We start from the raw sequence: 15,563 nt of genomic DNA, 5'->3' as shown, positions 1-15,563 counted from the left end.
GAGAGGCAGGCGGTGGAACCACTGAGTTAAATCCCAGGTCCACACTAAATTTTTGAAAAGCACCAAAATCTAAACATTGAAACAGAAACATTTAGACTGCTCAAAGACAAAATAGGTAAAACACTTGGAGACATAGATATAAGAAAAGACTTTCTGAATAGAACTCATGCTGCACAGGAAATAGTACCCAAGAGTCAACAAAGGGGATAGCATAAAATTAAAAAGCTTCTGCCCTCAAACAAACCACTGACAGAGTGAAGGGACAATGAAAAAAAATGATTATCTCGTTTGCACAGGAAAACAAATCTGATAAAATTCAATACTCTTCTCACAATAAAGAATTGTATTAAAATAGTAATAAAATGGAATTTCCTTAATGTGATAAATTTACAACCACATACATAGTTAATTCACTAAAAGTTACTAAAAGTTTTCCCTGAGATAAGAATAACTTCTTTCTTTTAAATTGAATTAAAAGTGGTATTTAACATTACTCTGATTATCTTATCTAGTAAAAAAAGGACTACTACAAGGGTTGTAAAGTGAGGAATATACTTGTTACTTTTTTTGCAGACAAAAATAGAAATAATTAAGATATGCTGGAGATACTGTGAAATGGTAGGTCATTCTTACCTCCATATCTGATATTGGAAGATCTTGTCAGTATTGACGAAATACAGGAAAGTGTATTGATTTGAATGGTAGTGACTTCAAGCAAATATATGCATTCATTTTTGCATGCATTATTTCAAGAAACATTTATTAGCAACTAGTATATGCCAATATTCTTGTAGGAAGTGAAGTTACATAAAATTATAAGACGAAAAATGAACTTCTTGTCCTAGCTTGCTTATATTATAATCAAGAAAATACAGAATTAAAAAATGAAATTTGTCTAATTTTTCAGAAGCATGGGAAACAGCGACATAATCATTCCATAGGGACTCATATAGTATGTTAGCCATAGGTCCTTGTTGGTGAATAACATCAATCAAAATTGATTTTAGTAAACAATGTCAGACATGAGCCTTGCATTAAAATATGGGGTATTCTGCCTCATATTGTGTGTAAAGCAAAAATCCTCTCTGCTACCAAGATGATATACTACTAATTGAGATAATGAAAACTACAAACATGATGTATTTTTATATGTCAAAACATAGATAACAATGTGATATTAGAGATGTCAAAACAGCCAGAGTCATTTACTATTATCTTTACATCTTTAGTTTGTTGAAATTGAGCCTTTTGAAATTGTAGAACTGAATACAGAAATCTATAAGTTTCTTGAAACAATAGCAACAAATATAAGTAACCTGTGAGCTTGTTTGTCTTTCAAGAACATAGTGAAGGTGTTTGTTACTGGAAAAAGGGTCAAGTATAGGAAGATATTTGTTTTTTTTTCAATTTCTTTTATTAGTACATGTTTGCAGTATATAATGATTGCATTCCTTGTGGGGAGCTGGTGCTTGTGAAATACATTCAGTTTTAGTGAAGTTAGCCTGCTAGCATTTCCAGCATCAGGGTCTTCATTAGCATTTCCATGTAATTTTATGCACATATCTCAATATGAATCTCTTGCTGAGGCTATAATCAGAAATGACTGACTGTATGCTGTGACATACACGGCTCTTGTATTTAACTTACACAAAAATCAATTTTCATTAAAAAGGGCCTTGATGTACAACAGGGAGTGCAGAATAGCTATATGAAAAGTTTTTTTCTCACTTATTTATTTATTTTTAAGACATAACTAGAAGAAAGACACCCCACTTGCATGCTTGAAAGGACAAGCACAAAGACAAAAAGGTCACCTCATTTTTTTTTCCTTTCTTTAAAATAGATGTATGAAAAGTGAAGCAGGCCTTAGGCAAATTACTCAAGTGTATCTTGCTATGGGTAGGACTTGGACATTTATTTTTACAAAGAATAAATTATTTTTGAACAATATTTTCTATGTTCTAGTTTGAGTGCTTTTTGTCTTAAATCCCTCAACCATGTCATTTTTTTTCTTTTCTATCTAAATGGAGAAATATACACAGGTACCAAAGCAAAGAACTTTGTTTTGGAAAATAAAGGCACTTGAGGCACTTACTAAGCTACTGAATGAGAACTTGATGAACTCATTGATGCCCACTGTCTATTTCATCAAATCATCAGACAAAATTATTTTCATTTGTAAATCTTCTCCTGAGGTTATATTTTTCTCCCAAATTTTGAAGACTATTCTTTTTTAAGATCCTCCTTATGATCTACCACTTCTAGAAATTTAAAAATCCAATTTGAATCTATTTTAATGTTCTTGTTCAGGGTAAATTCAATATATCTTCAGTGTATATGGCATTTGTCTTAACTTAATATTAAGTTAGAATGACTAGTTAAGATGAACTGGTAACGGATGCATGACAGTAATACCAGTATGAAGATTACTCAAAAAACTAAAGTTAGAAATTCCATTTCACCCTTCTAGGTGTTTTCTTGAAAGAGTTAAACACAACATTACAGGGATAAATGCATACTCACATTTATTGCAGCACAATTCATAATAGCTAAATTTTGGAAGAAGAATTTATGTTCATCAATAGACAAATGGATAAAGAAAATGTGATATTTCATTTACATCTCTCAGATGACCAGGAATGGAGAACATTTTTTCATATGTTTACTTGCTGTTTCTGCTCCTTTGTCTAAGAAATATCTGTTCATTTCAGATGTTCATTTTTGGATTGGGTCCTTAAATTTGGGAGGTCTGATTTTTTTAAGTTCTTTATATATTCTAGATAGTAGGCCTTTGTCTGAGGAACAGCTGGTGAAATTTTTTCCCACATTGTGGGTTGTCTCTTCATGCTGTTGGTGGTTGCTGTGCAGAAGCTTTTTAGTAAGATGAGATCCCAGTTGTTGATTGTTTGTGCTAGTTCACATGAAATTGAGGTTTTGCTCAAAAAGTCTTTTTCAACACCAATGTCTTCAAGAGTTCTACCTAACCTATCTACTACCAGGTATAGTGTTTCTGCTTTAATATTTAGATTTTTGACCCATTTTGCTTTTAGTTTAGTGCTGAGACTTCACCTCACCACAGAAAGAATGGCTGCTATCAAGAAATCAACCAATAATAACAAATTCTGGCAGGGTTATGGGGAAAAAGGAACCCTGTTCCATTGCTGGTGGGAGTGCAGACTGGTGCAACCACTGTGGAAATCAATATGCAGATTCCTCAAAACACTAGGATTAGAGGTCCCATTTGACCCAGGTATTCCCCTGCTGGGTATCTTAAACCATCATACCACAATGATATATGCACACCCATGTTTCTAGCAGCACAGTTTGTAATAGCTAAATCTTGGAAACAGCCCAATTGCTCATCAACTGGTGACTGGGTAAAGAAGATTTTTTAAATAAAATGGAGTACTATTCAGCCATAAAGAATGATAAACTAGAGACATTCGTATCTAAATGGATGCACATTGAGGCCATACTCTTAAGTGAAATATATAGGGTAAATGTGTAAATACCAAATGGATTCTGCGGTGTGATAAACTGAAAGTATAAATGTGGACCAAAATTTATAATAGATAAAGCAAAATAGGAAGAAAAGGTCCAAAGGAGAAGGGGAAGTGTGGGGTGAGGAGGTGGGAAAGAAAATATATAAGAAAAGAAGGGAAAAAGAGAAACAGTGTTTTGTAAATAGGGAGTGGTGGAGGGGTGGAAGGGAGGGAAGGAGAATGGGGGAAAAAACAAGAACCAGAATATTCCATGTACAGGTACAAATTCCCCATGATGAATGTGATCATAATGTATATCTAAAATGTACCAATAAACTTAATGAAAATAAAGCAAAATAAAATGTGGTATTTACACACAGTGGAGTACTATTCTACCATGTAGAAACATAAACTTGAGTGATTTGTAGGATAATGAATGTACCTGTAGAAGATAATGTGAAGTGAAATAAATCAGGCACACAAGCTGAATTATCTCATAGTTTCTCTTATAGAAGAAACCCAAATTATAAATAAATAGCAAAATAAAAGACAATTAATAGGGAGTAGCGAGAGAGCTCATTCTCAAATAGGAAAGGGATCAAGAGATGGAAAGAGGAGAGGGAAAGGGGATGAAAAAAGGAATTAATATGTGCTACGCACATGTAACAACTCCACACAAGGAATGTAAATGTTATGTACTGCACACATGTGCAAATAAAAATTAAAAATGAATAAAATAAAAAATACATGTTAAAATAGTTGCACTGAGCAAGAGTCACAATATTAATACTAAATATTTATGACCACTATATATATAGCAGACATTTGCAAGTACAGTTTGTAATAAAATTTTTTATACTTATTATACTGTCTGCTGTCTTTTTAATTTCAATCTGATAAAACATTTAAAATAGAGGAAATAAAGCCATTATTCATATGTGCCCTTGAAATAGGTATGATTATTTTCTTCAGTAGACTTTGTCTTCTAAACAACTACTGGCTTAAGGAACTTTTAATTTTACTCAATGTAGCAATGTAGCACTCGACTGCTCCATTAATTTATTAAGCCTTTATTAAGCACCTACTCTATGCCTGAAACTTTAATAAATACCGAAGATACAATATAAATAAAACAGTCTCTGTGCTAATTATCACATTGTAACTGAGGTGACAGACACAAAATAAATAATGAAATATTTCAATAACTGGTATAATGGAATTATAAACCATTCTTGTCCTATAAAATAAGCCATGTTACATGTACACCACGTGCACTAGGATAATTCATTAAGGTGAGTTGGAGTGAAAAATTCTTTAGAGAGAAAACCATATGAATTAAAGAATAAATACACTTGCCACTTAGAAAAGATCTTTAAAGAGATATAGATGATAGTTCATGTAAAAGGAATAAAATAGAAGTATGCAAATCAATAGACTATTTAAACAATGGTGACGAGTGTCCTAAAGAAACAATGTGATATTGTAACAAATGTTAGAAGCAATCTGTGTGTATATATGTTTATTTGTGCCTGCATACATGCTGGATTTTTGTGACTTCGTGGATAAAAAAGGGTTATACATACATAACATAGGACTATTTCATATATTTTATGCAATAATGTATCTAAACCTTTTCTTTTATATTCCATTTATACTCAGATATAAAAAAAGAAATACTGTCACAATTTGGTTTTGAAATGAATAGAAACATTTAATAAGGCCACTCAATGCAGAAATAGAACAATAATGCTTATTTGATAAAATTTAAAGGAAAATTCATACTAGATACGGTTTACTTTTCTTTTAAGAAAAGTAGCAAAAATATTCTCTACAGTGTTTTGAATAAGTAAAAATTATTTTGTATTCTTACAAAATTCTAGTACTTGCATAGACACTTGAAATTTAAATGTACTGCCTGATGTGGACAATGAAACTGAATATCATTGACATGAGTACTCTTCCCCCTATTATTCCCATGCTTTTCCTAAAATGGACTGCAGCCCTCATCCTGAAGTACAAACACTTTATACTTCATAAACTATATCCTGAAAATTCAGGTATGGCACTTGCTATGATGTCACTAATGTCCGAGATTGATATTCTTGGTACTTTTCACCCACAATTCCAACTATTTGCAAGAAATGGGCTTAAATAATGCTTTCTCCTAAGTCAATTATTTGAAAATAGAACCCATAATGTGAGATTTACTATGATGCTCTTAACTTTGTAGTGAATTGAAATGTTTGTAGCATCTGTAAAATTGACTGATAGTTTCTCATACTGCCAGCATTTCTGCAGAGAATAAGACTTTTATGTTCAGAAAAGCAACAAGGTCAAATAACTAGAAAAGGTGGACTGGAAATGCTACTTCTGATTTTGTAGAAATATGGAAAGCACCTTACACAAATGCTTTGCTTCAAGGAAGCAAATGTGTTGGGGGAGAATGTAAATGTTGACAGAAATAGGGGAAGATAAAGGCAAACAGATTCATGTGGCTCTGGTTTGAAAAGTAAGTAGATGAAAATTTGTTCAGATAATCTAGTTAATGTCTTTTAATATTTTATTTTGGTGATGAATGCATTGATTTGTAAGTGCCTTTCTGCCAGGTGCAAAAATATACTGTCATATATTAGGAAGCAATCACGTACGCCCATACTCATCAGTGGGGGAATAATTTAATATTCTTCACATCTGGTTATTCTTTCATAATATGGTACTTAAACTAAGTTGTCAAATTTACGTTGGAAGTACTTCATGTAAGAATTGGAGAGTAGGTTCTTCCTCTTTTCATTACCATATGTAAATGACTAGAGCTTTTTCCCAACCATAAATTTGATAGACTGCATCATTCCTTCACATGAGAATTAAAGAACTAAGATATTTTATGGGCTCCTATTTTCCTTACAAAAATATCCTTCTTAAAGGGTCAAGGTTCAATATTTACAGGTAGCATAATTATTTTGTATTATTTTATTACTTATTTAAAAAATATTGAAGCGTATTCCCATGAGTGTCAAGTTATAAATGAATGCCCACTTCCTCTTGTTTTCAGGAGTTCTTAATTTAAGCAGTAACTCTTCTTTACTGTTATTCTCATTCAATTATATCAAGTAGTCTCTAGTTGTATAGTATAATATAATTTCTGAACAAACAAATGTGTCCATTTACTTGATTCTGAGTCCGATAGTATTCAAATAATTGCTTTGTACTTTTGGGAAGATTCTAGGCAGGCCTATTAAATCTCCTGAACTGAGAGCTTTAATTAAACTTTAAACAACCTTTGCTGAGACACTTGTCAGACCAGTTTTACAGGCTTGCTTGGAGCGCAGAAGGCAATGCCAAAATCAGTGGAAGCAGGACAGGGATCAGGACCCAAGCAATAAACTTGATAATTCACAGGGAAGTAATTTATTATGCCCACTTTGCCCACTAACATGAGGAAGGAAAAGCAAGAAGGTAGGAGGATTGGAAAATAATATATAACATTGGGACGAAGTTTAAATTTGGTATTGTCTCCTAGTATTACTCCATGCTTCCTCCAAAACAAACCAAACCAAAACAAAAAGCAAACCTGTACTTTAGAATGATAATTAAACATCTAGTGAATGCTTTAAGCTTTGATTTTTAGGTCAGTTTTGCTCCTGTCTTCTAACCTCTATCCATAATTTTAAAAATTTATCTGTGTACTTCTCACGATTAGATAAACAAGGTTATGCCTAAAATTGTCTTATAATGGAATGTCTCCTTTACCCTATAGTTGACTCAGGAAAACTATTCTCAAAAAACAGAATCTAGCGAATCAATTATTATTAATATATAATTGAATGATAAGGTTCAACTGGATACTTAGAGAAATTTGTATTTGGACAGAAAGTAAAGCCTATGGCTAATTTAATCCCCAAATATGAATCTGCAAATATAAAATTTCAAATTTGTATGTTTTGCTACATCAATATATTGCCCTTTGTATTGATCAAAGTTTCTTTCTTTCTTTATGTATTTATTGGTACATTTTAGGTATACAGTACATTTACATTTATCATTGGGTGCTTGTACCTGTACATGATGTATCTTAGTTCTTATTTTTTCCCCCATTACCTGTGTGCCCTTCACCCCCTCCACCCTTCCCTATTTACATAGACTTTGTTTCCATTTTTTTTTCTTTCTCGTACTTTTTCCTTTCCCTTCCCCTTCTGCCATGCCTACACCTTTGGACTTTTTCCTATTTCAAATTATCAATTATTCATTTTAATCATTTTCATCCTTATTACACTTTCAGTTTCTCACACTAGAGAAACTATTCTGTATTTACACGTGTGTCCTATTTATTTCACTTAAGAGTATGGCCTCAATATGCATCCATTTAGCTACAAATGTCTCTAGTTTCTCATTCTTTATGACTGATAATAGTAGTTTATGCCCTTGCATATATTTTACTGGGTTAAAATCTATGAGAATATCTCAAATAAAATCATAATTCTCTACATGATATGATTTTACTGTATAAAAAAATCCTAATAACAACAATAAGTTGATTTTGTTTTTCATCTGGAAAAGATGAAAAATAACAATAAGTTGATTTTGTTTTTCAACATATTTCTGTTATGAGGCAAAATATTTTTGAAATACCAACTAAATAATTTTATTTATTTCTAGGCCAATAGCTATTTCATACATTGCCCTTAAGTCATAGTCATGAGATTGAGTCAAGGGGAAATAAATTTTTTTTAAAGTAGGAAACCTGAAGCTTGTTCCTGTTGCTGAACAGATGGTAGAGAAAAATACTGGATATACAAAAAGTAGAAGTACTCTTTCACATCCTGGAGGATTCAGGAGTAAACGAAGACATTTCAGTCAATTCAAATGTCAAAATTATTATCCACATTCACAATATCTTAATTCCAATTTATTTATAAACTTTAAATTATATATGTATGTGTGGTCAGTGGAGGTATCTTTAGAGCTAATTATGCATACAGAAAACTGAAGTTAAAAACAAAAAAAGAAAAATGAAGTTATCAGGCCTATTGCCATATTTTCTTAAGTATAACGAATAAGTGCTATGAAATAGTGTTCTGTTCAGTCCCATATTGTAGAAGACTTAACCTCAATGTAATTATATTTAAAGAGATAGTCTTTAGAAAACAGGTTAAATGGTTTAATGAGATCAAAAGATTAGAATCCAAATCCAATGGAATTGATGTTCTTGTCAGAAAGGGAAGGGAATATCACTTTTCAGCTCCCCTTCTAGATGCTGTGCACAGAAGAAAGGCTACTGGAGAACATAACAACAAGACAGTTGTCCACAAGCAGGAAGAGAACCTCCACCAGAAAAACAATTGGTCAACCTCCAGAACTGTGTGAAGATAACTTTCCATTGTTCAAATCATCTAATCTGTAGTATCAATACAGAAGGATAAATAAAATACAGAAAAATCATATATTTTTCTGGCTTTTTGTTTTGTTTTTGCTTTTGAAAGTATGGTCACAATTTTTTTTTAAGAAAAAAGTAAATAAACTGTCATATTTCTTTACACATTTTAATCACTCAGATTATTTAAAACATTCCCAGAAAACAATGCAATATGAATAAAACAGTCTTATTGTACTTGACAGTCTTAGACATTGAAAGTGAGTTTCATCATTGAGACATATAAACCAAAACAACAATAACAACAATAACAACAAACTATATTGTCAGACCTTCATAATAGTAAGTTTTATGCATGTTATATTACACCACAACCATATACGTATATACATATAACCATATATATATATTTTTTCTACCTCATCAAATTGTGATTTCTTTGTGCATAAGAGTCATGATTTCATCATCTCTGAGTTATGACAATTTCTTATACAGAGAAGCTATTCAGCAAATATGTGTTCAGTAAATGATTGGTTATTACAGTGATTTCATTTTCTACTTTTATAATGATCAAGATTGCAGTTTCCACAATCATTCTTTCTGGAACCATAAAAGATGAAAATAGAATATCTATCCATTAAAAACCTGATTACAGGCTGGGGATTTAGCTCAGTGGTTTCACTGCCTGCTGCTCAAGTGCAAGGACCTGAGTTCAATCCCTGGTACCAAAAATAAATAAATAAACAAACAAATAAATAAATAAATACCTGATTACTTGTACATTAAGCAGAATAAAGCTTTTCGCTCCATCAATTATATACATATGAGTCATATTTATATTCTATATATGATGTATGATGATATATATATATATATAAAATTAGTTTCAAGACTGCACATGTCACACTGGCAGGGTGGCACATGCAGTAATCCCAGCATTCTGGAGGCTGAGGTAGGAGGATCAGCATGAGCCTAAGGCCAGCTTGGGCTGCACAGACTGGGTTCAATGTTACCCTGAACTACATAGCAACAACTTGTGTCAAAAAACATAATTGCATATGTCTTATAAGTTGATTTGATCATTTAAAAGAACTGAGAATGTCATGAAATAGATTCTAATAACAATTTATATATATAGTTAATACTTTATCTGTAGTTGCAAAATGTGCTAAGTATAGGGCCTATTAAGTTGAGTACTTAACTTACCAAGTGTTTAACTGTTTATTATAAATAAGGCCAGCAAAATCATTTAAAAAATACTAGTCAAGAAAACTTGTAATAAAGTTATAGGGCATAGGCACTCTATTAAGTCAAACTGATGTTTATCTACATATTATATAAACTACTGTCAAATGTTGTAATATTTTTCTTTTTTTGAAAAGTTTTCATTCCTATAAGTATTTATGTTTGTTCACATCACAGTATAGAATTTTAGTCCTCGAGTTATGCTGGTAAAGAAAATACTGTATTTATTTTTTCAGTTATGAATAATTACCTTTCTAGGCACAATAATTGTAAAACTACATCAGAAGAACCAATAAACATAAATTATAATCATTTTGAAGGTAGCCTTTGGCATAATTGTGATATAAAATTAGATGAGTGTGTTCAGTGATAGAGCTCCAATATAATTTATGTTAACAATTGTTGCATATAATAATACAGTTTCTACCCTACTTTTAATTATTACTTTCAATGAAACTCTTGTACAATTGCAAATATTATTTCTTAGGAGTCAATAAAGAATGCTGAAGATTCTCAGTAATGCCAGAAAATATAGTTTTGGCAGAAAAGCTAAATGTACAGAATAAATGAAGAGCATTATTTAAAGTATGAAAATATATTTCATTTTCAAGTTATTGCAATAAAACCTAGCTAAACTGCTAATTTTCTTCTCAAAATTGTGAGAAACCAATGCAATCATAGTCATAAATACTTTACAGAGGTATAATTCTGGGAAGTAATAAAATAATTTTCAGAAAGAATGTTATATTCATGGGTTTCAGATTTTAAAATTATATAAATATATATTGACAGAGATGGACAGTCAAATGGATAAATTAATCTAATTTTATTACATTCTAAATTAAAAGATCTTTTAATATGTTCATGTAATTTGTCAAACATATATATAATATAAATACGATGCCAAAATGAATTCATCCATATGATTCTTAATTCTCATTTTACTTCTATGTAAATGTAGATGAATTGTAGTATTTTACATGTTTCTCAAACTATGCTCATCATTTCTCTAATTATTTCCAGAAGTCATTCGCTGATGAATGGCAGCAGAGAAGAATTGCCTTTGGTTTGTATTTCCTAGCACTGGTGCATACTTGATATTACTTCTTCATAATTTGGAGATCATTTAAATTGTGTGTCAGTATACACAGATGGTTTAAAAGAGCCATGTGAGCAGAGAATGTCAGATATGTGTATGTATAAAGCAGTGACTTGAATGTTTAATATATAATAATGTGCTTATAAGACCATGTGCTTGTTATGATTTGTTATTTATAAAAATAAATAATGATTTTCAAAAATCCACACATTTAAATTTCAATGTAAGCAAAATAAAAATATATTAGAAATCAAGTCTTTTTCTTTAAAAACTATTAGTACTTTTGTTAAAATTTGGTTTGCTACTTTTTCATTAGGTAATGTATTTACTCTAACAAAAGTTTGAATCATACTCAAATTAAAATCCAAGAATGAAATACTGAAATATAATATTTTTTGATTAAAAACAGTTTTATATTAAGAAAATTCAAATAATTTAGTGTATTTTATAATTATATTAAATGAAAAATATCATAAAATTATTATCCCACCATTCTACCTGGTTTATGAGTATATGTAATAAAAACACTAAATATCAGTGTTAAAACTATGTTAGACACAAAATGAAAACTATAGCATAAAGACAAGATGTGTTGTGTCTGCTTCCTATATAGTATCAATTTTGTATGATTAATTAGTAGTTCAGGGTGCTAATTAGGAAAAAATTTTTGTGTTCACAACCAAAAAGGGCCAGTTATTATATAAAATTAGGCTTTGTTTCTTAGCCACGTACTATCCATTCTCTCTAAATTATCTTAAAATATTTTTGAATGAAATAAACAGAAAGTGTGTAGACAATTCACCATAGTCCTTTGTCAGTGCTGATTATGATTTAGTGGTATCACCAGAAATATACAGCACTTGTGAAGATGCCTCCAGAATTAATAAGACCTCTTTACTGTAAGCACATACATGTTTTTCATTCTTGTAAAAGCTGTCAGAGTTGTGTAGCTGCTCTTATTTTGTGTCAATTTCTTTTTTTTTTTTTTTTTTTTTTTGGTGCCGGGGATCAAACTCGGATCCTTGCACTTGCGCAGCAGGCGGTGAAACCACTGAGCTAAATACCCGGCCCCATTTTGTGTCAATTTCACTCTGACTTACAACTGTAATTAAACTTGAAGTTTCAACAAGAATCATGGGATAAATTATCCCCATGTTCTCTATAGAGTTTAATTTTATCCTATCAAGGAACTTGAAATAATTAATCAATTGTCTTCTTCAAAATGATTTACTTTATTAAACATGTCTCAGTTGGCTTGCAACTTTTTGTTTGCTCAGCTCATCACTATTCCACATACTCTCTAGACTGTCAGATCTTCTTCCTGTGTTTAAGTGACCCAAAACAGTAGTCACTTAATCATACCAACAACTATAAAAGTATAAATTATCTAAATTCCATTGTCTTTAGTATTTCTTGCAATGCATATTTTGGATAAGTTAACATGTGTGAAATAGTAAGTCTATAAAACTGTTTATGGGTTGTTGCTGAAAAAGTAAAATTATAACACAGAATTCATATGTGTATAAAAATAAATGCTCGAGAAGGCTTTTCACTTCTTTCCTTTATTCATTTTACTCATTATTTACACTTTCAGTTTCTCACACTAGAAAAACTATTCAGTATTTACACATGTGCGTCCTAATTATTTCACTTAAGAGTATGGTCTCGATATGCATCCATTTAGCTATAAATGTCTCCAGCTTCTCATTTTTTACAGCTGAGTAGTACTCCATTTTATTTAAAAAAAACCACACATCTTCTTTACCCAGTTTCCAGTTGATGGGCAATTGGGCTGTTTCCAAGCTTTTGCTATTACAAACTGTGCTGCTATAAATATGGGTGGATGCATAGCTCTGGGGCATGATTCTTTTAATTCTTTTGGGAAGATACCCAGCAGGGGAATGGTTGAGTCAAATGGGACCTCTAGTCCTAATTCTTTGAGGTATCTTCATACTGATTTCCACAGTGGTTGCAACAGTCTGCACTCTCATCAACAATGGAGAAGGGTTTCTTTCTCCCCACAACCCCACCAACATTTGTTATTGGTTGATTTCTTAATATGTACTAATAAAAGTATCTAAGAATAAAAAAGAAGACTTTTCAATTGTTTTTCACTTGTCTGTTTCATATTTTGGAAAAAAGATCAAGGAGATGATTCTTGGTTCAAAATCTACTTTGGGAGTAGGAAAGTACTAACAAGTATCTGAGAATATATGAATACCCAATAACTAAAAATAAAACAGAATATTTTGGAGGGCTTAGTAGGATGCTTACAACCCAATTAAAATTGAAATTACTGGTAGTGTATCCAGAGCCTAAATGGAACTGGATAAACTCTATTTAGAAAAGTGTTACACAAAAAGATAATAGAAAACCACATGGGGGTATTAAACACTTGAAATGTGGCTATTCCAAATTAAGATATGATGTCAATGATAGTAATAGTGGATTTCTAAGACTTAGTATGAAAAAAATGAATGTAAAATATCTCCCGCTAGGCATATAGTAGTCTATAATACAGACTATAAGTTGTTCAGTCAACATTTATTCTCCCCTTTTGCTCTCACTAAAAGCTTAGCTGAACTTTTAAGTACCCTGCTGAAGATTACATTTCCGAGTTTCCTTTGTACCTGAAATGCTATCATGCAGGCTGGTACCAGCAGACGGAACATAAGTGGAAGTGATATATGCAATTCATTCAAAAGAAAAGAAAAACGATCTCACATTTCAGTATCTTCATGCTGTTAGGAATTTAGTCCAGTAGTGTAAGATGTTTCTTGTTTTGTTTTGTTTTGTTTTTTTGTACTGGGAATCGAACTCGGGACCTTGCGCTTGCCAGGCAGGCACTGGAATCACTGAGCTAAATACCTGGCCCTAGTAGTGTAAGATGAATAATCATCTTCAGTCAAAAGTTAAAAGCTACATTTTACGGGTGGCAAAGAAAAGTGATATGGTGAGCATGAGTACTGAAAAACATGAAGTTATATCACATTTAGATCACTTATGTTGTGATTGTTTTGTGAAAGTACAGTAAGTTCTATCTTATCTGTTATAAAATACTGTGTTATATTGTACTATGAATGTTTCAGTGCCATAGTTGATATTTTGATTTGTGCAGTAATAAATACTCTGGTTCCATTCTATTTTCAAATATCACATATAGCACTGCAATGATGTCCCCATGTAGATCTGCATGAGATTTTCTTTGGGATAGTGCTAGGAGAATAATTACCAGTTAATAAAGTATGCATATACTACATTTGTCAAAGAAAAGACAGAGTTTTTCATTAAAAAGTCTGTACTAATTTATACTTATTTTAGTAAGCACTTTGAGATTAGAATAGATACTATTACATGATTAGTGTTAAGAGGGAAAATTCAAGCCTATAAAAACTCCATGAGGGAAGTTATAGTGGCTATTTTCCTCTCCATTGTAGACCATGGAACATAGCAATAGGACTATAAATGTGCATTTTAAAAATGAATGAAAATGCTCAACTATCTGCTTTTCTTCCTCTATACATCTACAAGGCCTTGCATCCACTGTGGTTTCCTCCTGAACTCACTCACAGCATTATTAATAGTCACTAGGGTCCAGCTTACCTATTTGAAGACTACAGAATTCCTCAAAATTTCACAATACTACAAAGCCATTAAAATCTCATGTGGACAGGTTAGAAGTATTAGTGTTATGTAAATTTTTGCTATTGGAAATAAAATACAAATCTTTACTTTTTCTATCTAAATGAAATCAAAGCTCCAATCTCAGTTCTCAAGATAATGTCTAAGATGTACATTACTAAAGAAAGGTAAAGCTGTCCAAAATTACCTTTTGAACCTTAAATTTTAAATCATGTTTATTGCCAGAAGATTAAGTATACTTACTAGAGCCAACAAAAAAGCACATTTCTAAGAGAAAGAGATAATCTCAGAGTGCAGTAAAAGACAATAAAAAAGACTTTGGAAGAATTTATGTAAAAGCAATCAAATTTTTTAACTTATGAGAATCAAATAAACCTAAAATACAGTGTTCATAGGATTCAGAAAGAATGTTTATTTAACTTTATCATGAGGAAACATATATTTTCCTGTATTTCTAAATACGGTTTTGGAAACTATCCTTAATAGTCCTTTTTATATACTTTATATTTAAATTTTGTTTTAGTTATTTTGAAGAGACTGTTGCTACACTAATTACTAGTGTGCTTTACATTTAAGCCTCTGAAAATTTATTTGAGAACATCATAATCTGATCTGAGCATCTTTCTTGAGGTCTGGGATGAGAAAAAGACTACAAAAAATATATAATTTAGCTTTTTCTAGGCTATGTTATTAACTTTCTCTGTGATTTAAACCCAGTTATGAG

The sequence above is a fragment of the Heterocephalus glaber genome, unplaced genomic scaffold, assembly GCF_053883595.1.
Source record: "Heterocephalus glaber isolate CG9 unplaced genomic scaffold, H.glaber_assembly_v1.0 deba00001729, whole genome shotgun sequence".
Classification (NCBI taxonomy): Eukaryota; Metazoa; Chordata; class Mammalia; order Rodentia; family Bathyergidae; genus Heterocephalus; species Heterocephalus glaber.
The sequence above is the reverse complement of the archived record's forward strand: the minus strand, read 5'-3'. Positions refer to the sequence as shown.